Here is a 17,119-nt window from a genome sequence, read left to right as displayed (position 1 = left end):
GAAAGGGCTTTTCATTGCATTTTGTGAAAACTCTGTTTTCAGAAGTTCAGTGTGAATTTAATTTTGGAAATCAAGGGCAAAAAGGATTATTGTATTTCATACAAATAACAGAGTATGTGATTTCTCTGCACTTTATAGCAGTATATTTGTAAAAGGAAATTGTTTCAGTTGTACTCTTATAATCTCAAAGTTGCACAAGTATATTTCTGCAATTATGATGTGGTTGTTGCTCCTTGAAGACAGTGTACAGAGTTGGTTCTCATTGTTATAATAAAAAGGATCTTTACGAGTCGTTTTTCTATCCCAAGAGGGTTTTCCACTCATGAAACCTTTGTGTCATGTGTCAAAAGTTTTCCATTAGTTTCATGCTCTGATATGTTGGATTATTTCATTTGTTTTGCATTGTGCTAATTCATACAATTGTTGTTTTATATCTGTAAGTTCCATGTTATTGTGTCATTTATAAAATTAAATGTTATTTACTTCATTTATGAAATTTCAACTTCTCTTTCAAAACTTCTTGTATGAGTTAAGTTCTTAGACTCTAATTCACCCCCCTCTTAGAATCAATTCACTTCCAACATTAATAACATCTCCAACATTGTTCTTGAATTCTTAATTTATGCATAATTAGTTTATTTGGAAGAAGCTGAATAAAGCTTTATTTATTTTGTTGTTTGTTTTTCTTGCATGTCTGTGGTTGTGCTCTGTTTCTTATGCATAAAGCATGCACTGTCATGCATGTATCTTATGTATCTTTAATCAATCTTCTCGCTACTATGTATCTTTAATCATTCTTCTCACTACAGACGCCCACTTTTATATTCACATATGATATGTAGACACCAAGAGAGAAATGATCACAACAGCTTTAATTGGTGTATTCAATTCAAGACAGCTAGCAATCCCAAAAGAACATTGCGTATGTTTTAAAATTATGTTGATTCTCTTTTTATGAAACTAGAATTTAGAAATCACATTTGAACAATTTAATTTAAATTAGAGATTCTCTATAATTGGTTAATGATTCTAAATCCAATTTAAACAATATCTGTCATCCAATATAGGATGAAATCATTGATAGAAAACTGAACTCAAAGATCTCCTCATTGAAAATGAGAAAAAATATAGAAAAACTAAAAATACTTACAAACTGATAAATTGAATTTCTGAAACTGAAGATCCCATATATGGAAACGAGAAAACGTAAAACATGCATGCACACCCGATGGGACTCGAACCCACAATCGCCTGATTAGAAGTCAGACGCCTTATCCATTAGGCCACGGGCGCTTCAATTTCCAAGTTCAATAAGAGTAATATACGATCACAAAATAGTTATGCACCCACAATTTTTTAACGAGCATTTTGAGAAGAAAGAATCCTTTTCCACAGTATTGTGAGAAATAGCGTTGATAAATCATCGCATCCCAGCTCAATGTTCAACTGATTTCACTCTCACACATACCTTTGAAGCAATCCTTCTTATTCGGATCTTCACCATCACCACCCCCTTGAACATTCTGCTGTGAATTAGAAAGAGAAACTGAAAGTTGAGAAATAGTGGAAGATGAAGCACTTTCCTATTTATCATCTCTTTTGTTCAAAGAATTATTTCTACTCGTAGGCCTAGTTGTCGTAGACTCAAACATCTTCCTCGCTACTCATTCCTCTGACCTTTTATAATAATATGAGTAGTTCTTTCATCTGAATCCCTCACTTCCTGACTTACCCAATTGATAGGTGGTAATGGTTGTAGCAGAATCTATTCGAAGTAGATTGGATCTATCAAGTCAAAATGTTCATCTTCAATACCACTTACATACCATCCTAGCCTGAATTGATTGATTTTCTTTAAGGTGGACCTCATCCAATCTCTTCTTACTTCATAATAATCATTGCAATCTACCCGAAAATCTTCAATTTCTAGATAATGGTAATAACTTGGGCTAAGATTATGATCATTTTTGGCATAATCTTTACTATCATATGAGAACCTTATGATGCAAAGGTATAGATTGATTTTTACCTATGAACATTCATTGTTTTGATCATTTGAGAATGGCATACAACTATAATAACCAAGGTTGATGAGAAAGGATGGCATACAACTATAATATGACCCCTAACAACATGATTTGGTTTCTTAAGGGATCCTATGGTGTCATTAGGGGTCATATGGTGTCTTGGGACACCATATGACCCCTAATGACACCATATTGGGTTGCTTTGGGTCGTATTGTGTCCTAAGGGGTCGTAAGACACAATATGACCCCTTAGGACACAATATGACCCAAAGCAACCCAATATGGTGTCATTAGGGGTCATATAGTGTCCTAAGAGGTCATAAGGGTTCATGGGACACCATATAACCCCTTAGGACACCATATGACCCCTAACGACACAATTTGGTGTCTTAAGGGGTCCTATGGTATCCCAAGACACCATATGACCCCTATGGACACCATATGACCCCTAACGACACCATAGGACCCCTTAAGACACCAAATCATGTCGTTAGGGGTCATATGGTGTCCTAAGGGGTCGTAGGACACAATATGACCCAAAGCAACCCAGTATGGTGTCATTAGGGGTCATATGGTGTCCCAAGACATCATATGACCCCTATGGACACCATATGACCCCTAACAATGCTATAGGACCTCTTAAGACACCAAATCATGTCGTTAGGGGTCATATGGTGTCCCATGAACCCTTATGACCTTTTAGGACACCATATGACCCCTAATGACACCATATTGGGTCGCTTTGGGTCATATTGTGTCCTACGACCCCTTAGGACACCATATGACCCCTAACGACATGATTTGGTGTCTTAAGGGGTCTTATGGTGTCGTTAGGGGTCATATGGTGTTCATAGGGGTCATATGGTGTCTTGAGACACCATAGGACCCCTTAAGACACCAAATTGTGTCGTTAGGGGTCATATGGTGTCCTAAGGGGTTATATGGTGTCCCATGAACCCCTATGGACACCATATGACCCCTATGGACACCATAGGACCCCTTAAGACACCAAATCGTGTTGTTAGGTGTCATATGGTGTCCTAAGGGGTCATAGGACACCATATGACCCCTTAGGACACCAAATCGTGTTGTTAGGTGTCATATGGTGTCCTAAGGGGTCGTAGGACACCATATGACCCCTTAGGACACCATATGACCCAAAGCAACCCAATATGGTGTCATAACAGGTCGTATGGTGTCCCAAGACACCATATAACCCCTATGGACACCATAGGACCCCTTAAGATACCAAATCATGTCGTTAGGGGTCATATGGTGTCCTAAGGGGTCATATGGTTTCCCATGAACCCTTATGACCTCTTAGGACACCATATGACCCCTAATGACACCATATTGGGTCGCTTTGGGTCATTAGGGGTCATATGGTGTCTCAAGACACCATATAACCCCTATGGACACTATATGACACCTAATGACACCATAGGACCCCTTAAGACACCAAATTGTGTTGTTAGGGGTCATATGGTGTCCTAAGGGGTCGTAGGACACAATATGATCCCTTAGGACATAATATGACCCAAAGCGACCCAATATGGTGTCATTAGGGGTCATATGGTGTCCTAAGAGGTCATAAGGGTTCATGGGACACCATATGACCCCTTAGGACACCATATGACCCTTAACAACATGATTTAGTGTCTTAAGGGGTCCTATGGTGTCCATAGGGGTCATATGGTGTCTTGGGACACCATACGACTCGTTACGACACCATATTGGGTCGCTTTGGGTCATATTGTGTCCTAAGGGGTCATATTGTGTCCTACAACCCCTTAGGACTCCATATGACCCCTTACGACACCATATGGTGTCACAAGGGCTCCTATGGTGTCCATAGGGGTCATATGGTGTCCTACGACCCCTTAGGACACCATATGACCCCTTAAGACATCATATTTGGTCGTTATGGGTCATATTGTGTCCTAGTGGGTCATATTGTGTCATATGGCCCCTTTAAGACATCATATGACCCCTTAGGACACCATATGACCCCTAATGACACCATATTAGGTTGCTTTGGGTCATATGGTGTCTTACGACCCCTTAGGACAACATATGACCCATAATGACACAATTTGGTGTCTTAAGGGGTCATATGGTGTCCTAGGACACCATATGACGCCTATGGACACCATATGACCCCTAATGACACCATATGGTGTCATAAGGGGTCGTATGTTGTCCTTAGGGGTCATATGGTGTCCTAAGAGGTCATAAGGGTTCATGGGATGCCATATGACCCTCTCTCTCTCTCTCTCTCTCTCTCTCTCTCTCTCTCTCTCTCTCTCTCTCTCTCTCTAAAATATGACTAATAAAATCCGATATCGGATTTAATCGGATATCAGATTTCTGCCATGTGGCAGTTTAGTAAATAAAAGGCGGCAACGGGAAAATTTGTGGGGACCACAAATTTTTGTACTGAAATAGGATATCTGATTTTAGTACAAAAATTAAAGAAAAAAAAGCCTTATGGGCCATTTTGTAGATTCCAACAGCCCACAGTCTGCATATTTTGTTTTCTGTCGAGGATTGCAGGTTTTCAACAGGTAGAGACAAATTTGTGCTTTTGGGAGATTCTTAAAGTGAAAACTTACATTGTCAATCACGTAGGAGCATATGTGTAGAGGGAAATGGGTAGTAGTAGTCATCGGAAGTCTAAACGCAAAAGAAAACTTTCAAATGACCAAATTGAAGTGTATAGAGAAAGAGATAGAGAATGTCATAGGAGGAGAAGACAAGGTATGTTAAATATTGCTAATGTTACTTCAACTGAAGAGGAAATTGAATTTGAAAATGTGCCACAAGATATTGAAAATGAAATTGTAGATTTTGAAAGTGAAAATATTTAAAATTTTGAAAATGTTGAAAGTGATAATGAAAATGCTCAACATGTGGAAAATTTTGACATAGGAGGTGAAAATGTGGAAAACTTTAACATTGAAGGTGGAATTGCTCAACCAAGTGAACCATATGTAACACCTAATTACTTTAAAAATGAAGACCCTCTCATGGATGAAAGACAAATTCCAAATCCAAGACCTTCAAGAACCCCAAAATGGTTATTTGAAATCGATGAGAACATTATTGTGAATCTTGAAGGCAAGAGGTCAACAAGAACTGTTCGGTTGTGGGCTACACAACTTTTCAACCAAAATTTTAGCAATAAGACATTGACCGAGCAATGCCAACTCTTTGTTCAATTGCTAAAGATGATAAAGATGAGACCATTGCTAAACAAATTGAAGATTCGTATGAACAAGAAGATGGAGAGAAATTCTATTATTACAAAAAATCTATTTGATGCTCTCAATTCTATTGGAAAGAATACCAAAGAAAGAGATAAGAGAGCCGCTCGAAGAGTGATTACAACCTCCTTAGCAAGCCATTAATTGAGGAAGGCTTGTCAAATGAGACAAACTTGTGTTGATTTTAACATAAACCATAAAACTTTGGATAGAGCACTTGCACGATGACAAAGACTTGACGATCCACTTCAACAAGATACATGGGCATTTGGTGGGAGGCTTCCACATGTTGATAGAAAGTTGACTGACAATGTGAAGGAAGAGATTCAACAATTTTGGCACTCTAATTCTAGAGTGTCACCCAATGTAAAGGACGTTTTGAAATTAAGAATCGATAATCGAGACCGCACACCGCATCCCAAACATTTCTTGGAATCAAGCCAAACAATGTTGTACAAATTTTTTTGTGAATTACATCCAACTTTGCAAATATCACAAAGGGCCTTTGAATCTTTGAAACCATTTTATTGTGTTCCTCTTAAGATTCGCAATACCTGTTGTTGCAAGTACCATGTGGAGTTTTCAATGTACCATGAACTTTTATGTCATATTCGTTCTACGATGCATACTAATGAGATGTTGCAGGAGTGTGGTGCAATGCTATTTCCGAGATCATCAAGAGACTTGCAAGATCTATTTTTATGCCCTAGAGATGATGGCTGCTATTTCTATAGAAATGATTGTTTGAATGAGAAGTGCTTAGAATGCGGTGGGTTGTCAAAGTTTGTTTCATGCTTTCATGAGGGCAACTAACACGAGTTTGGAAAGAATTATGTTGAGAAAAAAAGATACGAGACAGTGAAATATACTTTGAAGAGTGGAGGTGAAGGTTCTAGATGCGAATTAGTCTTAAGAGAAGTGAGTATTGTTGATTTTAAAGAAAATATTTTCTACAAGTATGCAAGGCACACCCATAGGTCTCAGTGGTTGGATCAACAGTTCAGGATGTGTAAGAACTCTTTCCCGATTGGCACTATTGTATCGGTGGTTGATTTTGCAGAGAACTATACATTACAACCACAAAACGAGGTACAGTCTCAGTACTACAATTCAATCCAGATTGCTATTTTTGTTCACATTACATATTGACATGCTCCTGATAGTACAGAAGAGGACAGGAAGATAATCAGGGAGTATCATTTTTATATGAGTGATGATAGATCACACTCCTCTGAGTATGTGCAACATTCTTTCGAGAATTTTTTTGAGTTCTTGCATGAGAAAGATATTACAATTGACCGACATATAATATGGTCAGATAACTATACGGGTCAATTCAAGAATGCCCGTATGTTTTATTGGTTGAGTAGAATGCATGTGGAGAGGCGTATACCTCATATTTGGTGTTTTTTTGAGGTAGGGCATGGGAAGGGAGAGCATGATGGAGCAGGTGCATGTTTCAAGAGAGCTCCAGTTAAAGAGCAATTGAGGATTTCAGGTGCAAATTTCTCTGGTGCACGTTCTATTGTTGATTGGTGTAGTTCAGCATTGTCACATGGAGGTACTCTTGGTTTAGCAGTGAGTATATTCTTTTGGTTGGTTGAAGAGGGAATAGTGGGAGATAGATTGGATTGTCAAACAATTAAAGATTCTTCAAAGATGCATTCATTTCTCAGCTCAGATGCAAGTACATGGACCATTTGGACACGAGCGTTGGCTTTTTTTTGTCAGAGTTGTGTTCAGTGTGATTGGGATCAGTGCGAGTCAAGTGAGTGGGTTGATACGTGGATTCCCCACTTTCTAACTCCTTTATCTCAAACAATATCCTTGTCAAACGATGACATGGAAAGTTCACTTGAGTATGATCGTCTATCAGATCTTGTACAACCAGGACATGTTTTTGCAGTTGTTATACCGCAAGGGAATGAAGAGAGATCAGAATATTGGTTGGCACGATGTGTACAGGGAAAATAAAAGCTAACACAACCAGTGAAAAATGATGACGGGCTCAGATATCCTACAGGTTCAATTGTTGTTGTGGGAACTTGGTTACGAACATACATGATTAGAAAGAATGGCATACCTGCATTTGAAGACTATGAGAGACACAAAACCATTATAATGTATTCACACCTTATTATAGCTACAAATGTCAAGTTGTTGAAGCATCAAGCAAAACCAAAGACCAAAGAGCTATGGACAATGACTAATGTTGATCATGAAGCAATACTAGATACTCTTAAACAAAGAGATGACCCTTCAGGCACACTTGAGTAGTAGGTCTTTAATGGTGCCTTATTTTTTTTTACCATGCATTTCATTTCAAACAATGATCATTAAACCTTAATGATCAAGTTTGTTACGTGTATATTAAGGATGTGTTGAAAATGCAGGTCTATTGATGAACGTTTTTTTTTGGCAACACAGTTTTTGCATGCACATAGCGGGTACACGATATAATCGGAAGGGACATATTTTTGCAACATGACTTATTATCATGCATTTGATGAGCTTTACAATTTTTGTTATTGGAGAACACTATCTGGCAATTTTTTATGATATAATTATCGCAAAACCTTTATGCTCATGCAGGTCTTTTTGATGATATACAATAGTATCACATTATGATTTTTGATGATATACAGGTTCATGCTAGATCATTCGTTGTTGACAAGACCCTCTCTTGGTGATGGTACATATTCTTTTGTGCATTAATGAGATAAAATTTTGTGCATAAACATTAAGTCAAGTGAATGTATTGCTATTTAGAAATGACCATATCTACCATCGTCTTCAACCATGTAGAGAAATGTAGTGAGAAGGGCTTTAATCAACATGCGTCTTTCTTCAAAATTATGCTTGTATACTTTGCAAAGAAACTGGTAAGTTTCGTAATTATACAATCTTGTGCATCTTAAAAATGTTTCAAATGATCTATTTATAATTTGCCAAGCTAATTTGTATTAAGTGTTATAATTTGTTTCTTGTAGCACATTCATTCCGCATAAAAAGGTTACTTATTTTGGTCTTCATTTATATGCAGGCATTGTTGTACGTAAGCTTTTCTCTTAGGACATGAGGATGTCTGATGCAGATGAAGTGGGATGTTGTATTTGTATATGGATGTGAATTGATGTAACATTATTATGATGATATACAATGTCCATGAGCAAATTGGTTTAGTTATATTGATGATAATGTCCATGTATCTATACATGAGTACATTGGTGTAGTTGTATTGATAATGAAAAAAAAAATCATGTTTGCATATCCCTTCATGGATGTCACATGCAAGTGTAATTATGTGTATACAATACATGGAAATATTGATGATCATTATGTGTCTACAGTGTAATGCTTGTTTATATATAATTTTAGCACTTAGGGCGCTTAAGGGACAACGTCGGTAGGGTATGACCTCGAGCGTTCGATCGAGTGGGGGGGAAAAATAGGAGCATGCGTAGGGTAATAATGCCTAACTGGACATGTCGGAGCTGACGGTTCGTCATCGTGACGACCAGAATGAGAAATCGGCCACGCGACAACATTCGATTGAGTGAGACTGAAGATTTTTTCGCCAACAGAAAAATTGTTGCCCTAATAAAACCATAGGGCAACTTGAAAAACCGAGATAGGCTTTTGTAGGGACCCCTCTCATGGCTCCATAGGTTCAAACAGATCATTCGCAGGTGCCACAGATTCCGATTTAGGGCTTGCCAAAGTTTGACAATTTTGAGCACTTAGGGCGCTCAAGGGACGATGTCGGTAGGATATGACCCCGAGCGTTCGATCGAGTGGGGGGGGGGGAATAGGAGCATGCGTAGGGTAATGATGCCTAACTAGACATGTCAGAACTTTTGGTTCATCATCGTGACGAGCAAAACGAGAAATTGGCCACGCAACAACATTCGATTGAGTGAGACTGATGATTTTTTTGCCAACAAAAAAATTGCTGCCCTAATTAAACCATAGGGCAACTTGAAAAACCGAGATAGGCTTTTGTAGGGACCCCTCTCATGGCCTCGTAGGTTCAAGCGGATCATTCGCAAGTGCCACGGATTCTGAGTTAGGGCCCGTCAAAGTTTGACAATTTTGAGCACTTAGGGCGCTCAAGGGACGACGTCGGTAGGGTATGACCCCGAGCGTTCGATCGAGTGGGTGGGAAAAATAGGAGCATGCATAGGGTAATAATGGATAATTGGACGTGTCAGAGCCAACAGTTCATCATCGCGACGAGCAGAACGAGAAATCGGCCACGCGACAACATTCGATTGAGTGAGACTGACGATTTTTTTGCCAACAAAAAAATTGCTCCCCTAATAAAACCATAGGGAAAATTGAAAAACCAAGTAGGATTTTGTAGGGACCCCTCTCATGGCCTCGTAGGTTCAAACGGATCATTCGCAGGTGCCACGGATTCCGAGTTAGGGCCCGTCAAAGTTTGACAATTTTGAGCACTTAGGGCGCTCAAGGGACGACGTCCGTAGGGTATGACCTCAAGCATTCGATCGAGTGGGTGTGAAAAATAGAAGCATGCATAGGGTAATAATGCCTAAATGGACATGTCAGAGCCAACGGTTGATCATCGCGACGAGTAGAACGAGAAATCGGCCACGCGACAACATTCGATTGAGTGAGATTGACGATTTTTTTGCCAACAAAAAAATTGCTGCCCTAATAAAACCGTAGGGAAAATTGAAAAACCGAGATAGGATTTTGTAGGGACCCCTCTCGTGGCCCCGTAGGTTCAAACAGATCGTTCGCAAGTGCCACGGATTCCAAGTTAGGGCCCATCAAAGTTTGACAATTTTGAGCACTTAGGGCCCTCAAGGGACGACGTCGGTAGGGTATGACCCCGAGCGTTCAATCGAGTGGGGGGGGGAAATAGGAGCATGCGTAGGGTAATAATGCCTAACTAGACATGTCGGCATTGACGGTTCGTCATCGTAACGAGCAGAACGAGAAATTGGCCACGCGACAACATTTGATTGAGTGAGACTGACAATTTTTTCGCCAACAGAAAAATTGCTGCCCTAATAAAACCGTAGGGAAACTTGAAAAACCGAAATAGGCTTTTGTAGGGACCCCTCTCATAGCCCCGTAGGTTCAAACGGATCATTTGCAGGTGCCATGGATTCTGAGTTAGGGCCCATCAAAGTTTGATAATTTTGAGCACTTAGGACGCTCAAGGGACGACGTCAGTAGGGTGTGACCCCGAGCGTTTGATCGAGTGGGTGGGCAAAATAGGAGCATGCATAGGGTAATAATGCCTAACTGGACATGTTGGCACCGACGGTTTGTCATCGCGACAAGCAGAACGAGAAATCGGCCACGCGACAACATTCGATTGAGTGAGACTGACGATTTTTTCGCCAACAAAAAAATTGTTGCCCTAATAAAATCGTAGGGCAACTTGAAAAACCGAGATAGACTTTTGTAGGGACCCCTTTCATGGACCCGCAGGTTCAAATGGATCATTCACAAGTGCCACGGATTTCGAGTTAGGGCCCGTCAAAGTTTGACAATTTTGAGCACTTAGGGCGCTCAAGGGACGACGTCGGTAGGGTATGACCCCGAGCGTTCGATCGAGTGGGGGGAAAAATAGGAGCATGCATAGGGTAATAATGCCTAACTGGACATGTCAGAGCCGACGGTTCATCATCGTGACGAGCAGAACAAGAAATCGGCCACGCGACAACATTCAATTGAGTGAGACTGATGATTTTTTCGTCAACCAAAAAATTGCTGCCCTAATAAAACCCCGAGCGTTCGACTGAGGTGGGGGGAAAAATAGGACCATGCATAAGGTAATAATGAATTGTATCAAGTATTGTTCATTAAATGAATTGTATTGTATTGTTCATTAAATGAATTGTATTGCTCATGAATTGTATTGTTCATTGAATGAATTGTATTGTATTGTTGATTAAATGAATTGTATTGTTCATTAAATGAATTGTATTGTATTGTTCATTAAATGAATTATATTGTTCATTATAAAAACAACACTCATGATGAAATGAAATGAATTGTATTGTTCATTAAATAGCCATTATTAACCATTGTTAATTATTGGAATGAAGATTAAAGATTTCCATGATAACACCATGCACAAATGAGCAACAATTTATATGATCGAATATCAACTTCTGTATATATAAAAATGTCAAATGATTACAAATGTATGTCCATACACAAATATGGCATAAACGCCAACTGAAACAAAATGTATGTCTAAATACGTGGATGTATGTCCATATACAAAATATACATGCCAACTAGACATGTAAGCATCCCAAAACTATCTATAACATCCTAAGTTGTTGATGGATCATTAAAATCGATCCTCTTCGCCGCACTGCTCGGCTCTGAAGGATCTTGCACAAGAAAAACAAACCACGATTAATATTAGTTATATTATATAATTCACATTCGAAAAGTTAACATAAAAATGAACTATAATTGAACTTTTCATGTTTACCTCATCTCCACGTTTTCTCTTCAGCTTTGCAGGACTCTTGATGTATGTCTTCGGTAGAGGAGGTATGTTTTGAATCTTTTCATACACAACCTACATATGTTTAGAAATATGACATTGATACAAGTTAGCATATAATTGTCACTGATAATAACAAATTATATCTACTAATCAAAAAATAAAATAAACACACATCTAATCGAGGCATCTCTTCTTCTTCTTCAGGTATACTGGGTGTAGTCATCAAGGATGTGAAGCCAAGAATTCTTTGTATATATACACAACAATTATATGAAACTATCAATCTATGTCTAGACATGTATAATCACTATAAGTTATTTAAACTATTCATTCAATCATATTTGCATTCAATTACCTTTCCCTTGTCTCCAACTGCACTACCAGATCCTAAATCACACTGCCTCGCACTCGTGCTGCTTGTGCCCTACAAGAGTAAAATAAGATATACATGCAAGTTACTACATAATCTAATTAATACCAATATTAATGATGAGCATGTATGTACAATAAAATACAAATGACTAGGTGCAATAATATATGTACCGTCAAGCTATCAAGGCCGAATCAAATGGCCGACAAGGTGCCCTCCTGAATCTATCTCAACTCATCCTCAGTCATCAACTGTTAAATAGACCATGTAAATAAAAATTAGTACTTAATATTATCTAATTTATAAATATTTTATTAAAATATAACATGAACTGTAAAAATACAAATCTTACCACTACATCATCAATGTATGATGACGCTGCCTCCTTGCCTCTAGCATGTGAGGACTCCTCAGGGTATCCTCAAGTGTGTAATAATGTATGGTGCATCATGCATCTCATGCACCTCATAATCTGCATTGTCCACAGGAGGATCAACGGGCTGTCCAACTGGACCCAAGCATACGTGCCCACACATGACACAACTATGGAGCACGCATATGTGTGGAGCCGAGGATGATGTGTCAATGCCATCGGATGCACCGCTACCATCAAGAGTAGGCTGAGCTACCAACGCAGCCTGAGAAACCAAAAGGCTACTCAAAGAGTGAATGGTTCGTGAAGCCGCCTCACAAATGATATCAAGATGCTACACTGCAGGTGAGGGATCAACAGGAGGAGGGGGGACATATGGGCCCTGGACTACTCTGACTACCCCAGGTCTATTTTGGGGCATACCTAAACCTACACCCTGGAAAGGTTGGATGTCAAAGTAGTTCACATGTTTGCGTAAAACAAACTCAGCATACATTTTTTTAATGAAATAGAAGGGGATATCAAGATTGTTGTTGGGTGGTTTGTCGAAAACCATCCACCAACGATCCCAAAAGTTTTTCACAATCCCATCATTTGTGCACCATTTAATAGAAAGTTTTGGTTTTTGGGGATCTACGGGTTGATCAATGCGGGGATTGACAAACAATGAGACGATTTCGGCTTTGGATATCTCGAGATCCTTGATATCCTTATACGACAAGCCATCTGCATATTTTTCCCTCATAGAATCTTGCCACAAAAGGGTGGCATTGTGCTCCTCAGTCATGGTTTCCATACTTTTTATGATCAGCGTGAGAGGATCAAACATTGGGTTTAGACGAGGGATCCTACGATATACTTCTGCAATCCCCCTCAATTCATTCAAATTTTGTGCAATCAAATCCTAAATTGAGGGAGGTTTGGCAAATGAGGGTTTGGTTGTTGCAATTGTGATTGGTCAGTGTTTTCATTGTTATCCCCCATTTTAACCTAATTAAATGGAAACAATTAAATTTAGTTAACAAATTTAAACAATTAGGTATTTGATTTAAAAAAACCTAGTTTTCATGAAAAAAACCATATTTTCAATGAAAAATCAAATAAACATTAACAAAAAATACAAAAAATGAATGAAAATGATTGAAAACGATAAAATTCGTACCTCTCAATCTATTTTTTAGCAATTTTTTGCCAAAACACCGGATATCGGATTTTGATGAAATCGTGCGGCCCGTGAGTTAAAAATGACTCACGGGCTGTCACTGTCGAAATATATAAGTCTCAAAAAATCGGATATCCAATTTTTATACTCAAATTATTTTTAAATAACATATATAATATAATAATATATTATATAATACGTATTGTATTATATTACATTATATTATATATAGTATAATATTGTATTATATATAATATAATATAATATAATATAATATAATATTGTATTATATAATACGTATTATATAATATATTATTATATTATAGTATAATGTAATATAATAATATATTATATAATACGTATTATATAATATATACAATGTAATAATATATTATATAATATATTATTACATTATATATATTATATAATATATTATTACATTATATATAATATAATAATTTATTATATATTATATAATATGTAACATATAATATATTTTTTAAGTTAAAATTATAAATAAAAATCGGATATCCAATTTGCATAGGTTATTACCAGGCCAAGGTGTACTGACACCCAGGCCAAGCAAAAAGTCAACACGGATTTTCGCATTTTTAGACGAGTGAAGAAGGCTATTTTTTTCACATCGCCACTTTTTGGCCCCTATATATATATTAAAAATCCGTTTCTTATACGCAACGTTTTAAACTTCCATTTCTGGTCACATTGCCATTGTGTTTCTGGTTTCTGGTTTCTCGTTTCTCATTTCTGGTAAAATGGGTATCATTTACTCTTCAGAAAATGCTTATAAATTTCTTCTAGCTGCAACCATTCCTAAAAATCTTATAATTGTGAAGTATTGTTGTACACCCCTCTTGTATTGAACCCTAGCCATGTCCTCATACTTGCAACTGCATAAAAGAGGAAAGAGGCCATGTAGAAATATATAATATTATATGTTACATATATAATATATTATATGTTACATATTATATAATATAATAATATATTATATATTATATAATATGTAACATATAATATATTTTTTAAATTAAAATTATAAATAAAAATCAGATATCCAATTTGCATAGGTAATTACCAGGCCAAGGTGTACTGACACCCAGGCCAAGCAAAAAGTCAACACGGATTTTTGTGTTTTTAGGCGAGTGAAGAAGGCTATTTTTTTCACATAGCCACTTTTTGGCCCCTATATATATATTAAAAATCCGTTTCTTATAAGCAACGTTTTAAACTTCCATTTCTGGTCACATTGCCATTGTGTTTCTGGTTTCTGGTTTCTCGTTTCTCATTTCTGGTAAAATGGGTATCATTTACCCTTCAAAAAATGCTTATAAATTTCTTCTAGCTGCAACCATTCCTAAAAATCTTATAATTGTGAAGTATTGTTGTACACCCCTCTTGTATTGAACCCTAGCCATGTCCTCATACTTGCAACTGCATAAAAGAGGAAAGAGGCCATGTAGAAATGTTGGCTCTCTTCAAAACAGTTTAACTCGTTATGCCAATTATCGCTAATGATTTTTGCCCAATCAATAAATTGATCCTTTGTACAGATGATAGTTATTTAAAGATGATAGTTATTTAAGACACGTCCATGTTTCGAAGACTTTTGATTCCTCATTACCCATTATTCTGTGAAGCAAAACAATCATATTGGAGACTTCAAAAAAAAAAAGGATCTATGCAAAACTTTAGGCAGCTAAGATTTCCTTGTTTTGGCTCTTTGTTTTTTTAAGACACGTCCATGTTTCGAAGACTTTTGATTCCTCATTACCCATTATTCTGTGAAGCAAAACAATCATATTGGAGACTTCAAAAAAAAAAAAAGGATCTATGCAAAACTTTAGGCAGCTGAGATTTCCTTGTTTTGGCTCTTTGTTTTTCTTGTATGTCTGTGGTCATGCTCTGTTTCTTACGCAAAAAACATGCACTGTTAATTGGTGTATTCAAGACAGCTAGCTTGGGCATGAAGGACGCAAAGCTCTTTTCTTTAAATACATTTTATGCACATTCTTCTTACAATGACCACCAATCCCAAAAGAGCATTGCGTATGTTGATTCTCTTTTAATGAAACTAGAATTTGGAAATCACATTTGAACAATTTTGGATATATTATTAAAAATGATCACAGAAATAAATATTATTAGCTTAAACAAATTGTGGAAGAGAAATTAGGGATTCTCTATAAGTGGTTAATGATTCTAAATTCAATTTAAACAATATTTGTAAAAAGGGTTTAAATAATTTTTAGGTTGATTATTAGTTTATTTGTATATTACATTGGTATTAGAGTTAGCTTTCATACTAACTAATGAATTTGAGGAATTTTGTGGAAAAGAATACAAGTCATTTTATATGGTAGAGAAGAACCAATAAATAATGAATATGTTTGAAGAAATAATCCAATTAATCTTTTGAAAAATATGTCTATAAGAAAAAAGAATAAAGAATAAATTTCAATAATAAATAACCAAATTTTATTGAAAAAAGATTGTTAAAATAATAAAAATATAAAAGAACCAGAAATATTTACACACTAATAAACTGAATTTCCACATTAATTGAATTTCCATATGCCATGCTATAGAAAATTGAATTCAAAGATCTCATTATTAAAAATGAGAAAAAATATAGAAAAAAAATAAAATACTTACAAACTGATAAATTGAAATTTCTGAAACTGAAGATGAAACGAGAAAAACGTAAAAATGCATGCACGCCCGGTGGGACTCGAACCCACAATCGCCTGATTAGAAGTCAGACGCCTTATCCATTAGGCCACGGGCGCTTCGGTTTTTAATCTCAATAAAAGTAATATACGATGACAAAATAATTATGCACCCGCAATTTTTTAACGATCCCAGTATTCGTGAGCATTTTGAGAAGAAAGAATCCTTTTCCACAGTATTGTGAGAAATAGCATTGATAATTCATCGCATCCCGTTAAATTTTAGTTCAATGTTCAACTGATTTCCCTTGGTGTTAAAATGCAATATATTTAATGTATATATTCATATCATGAAATGGGACGAGTTCAAATGCAGTATATTTAATGTGTATATTCATATCATGAAACCTCCCCGACGAAACAGACGTGCAATCGCATCAGCCCCTCCTCGATTCCTGTCAAATGCAATCTTTCTCTGTAGAAATACAGCTGCAGACCATTTCCATTAGTCTGTGGAAGATTATTCTGTTGCTGTGCAATATTGACAAACAGGTCTGTGGAACAATATATATAATTTGATAGTTTCGTTAAATTGACAAACAGGTCTGTGGAACAAAAAAGTGTGTATAATAGTGAAATTGAATTTAGCTATATTTTTCTTTCTTGTGTATCTTTTTAGGAGTCCAAAAAGGCCCTTAAGTGTAACAAAAAAATGTAAATTAATCTAGCGCCTTGCAT

The 17,119-nt window shown here is 36.9% G+C and overlaps 2 non-coding genes across 2 annotated transcripts; both read right to left on the bottom strand.

Moving 5' to 3' along the window:
• Positions 1-1,220: 1,220 nt before the first annotated feature.
• Positions 1,221-1,293, bottom strand: TRNAR-UCU (transfer RNA arginine (anticodon UCU)). Its single transcript has one exon. It is a non-coding gene; the product is annotated as a tRNA-Arg (tRNA).
• A 15,135-nt stretch (positions 1,294-16,428) lies between these two features.
• TRNAR-UCU (transfer RNA arginine (anticodon UCU)) lies at positions 16,429-16,501 on the bottom strand. The gene has a single exon. It is a non-coding gene; the product is annotated as a tRNA-Arg (tRNA).
• Between the last annotated feature and the right edge of the window lie 618 nt (positions 16,502-17,119).

Source organism: Cryptomeria japonica, chromosome 3 (genome assembly GCF_030272615.1).
Source record: "Cryptomeria japonica chromosome 3, Sugi_1.0, whole genome shotgun sequence".
Taxonomy (NCBI): domain Eukaryota; kingdom Viridiplantae; phylum Streptophyta; class Pinopsida; order Cupressales; family Cupressaceae; genus Cryptomeria; species Cryptomeria japonica.
Note: the sequence above shows the minus strand (reverse complement) of the source record. Positions and strands in the feature narration are given on the sequence as shown.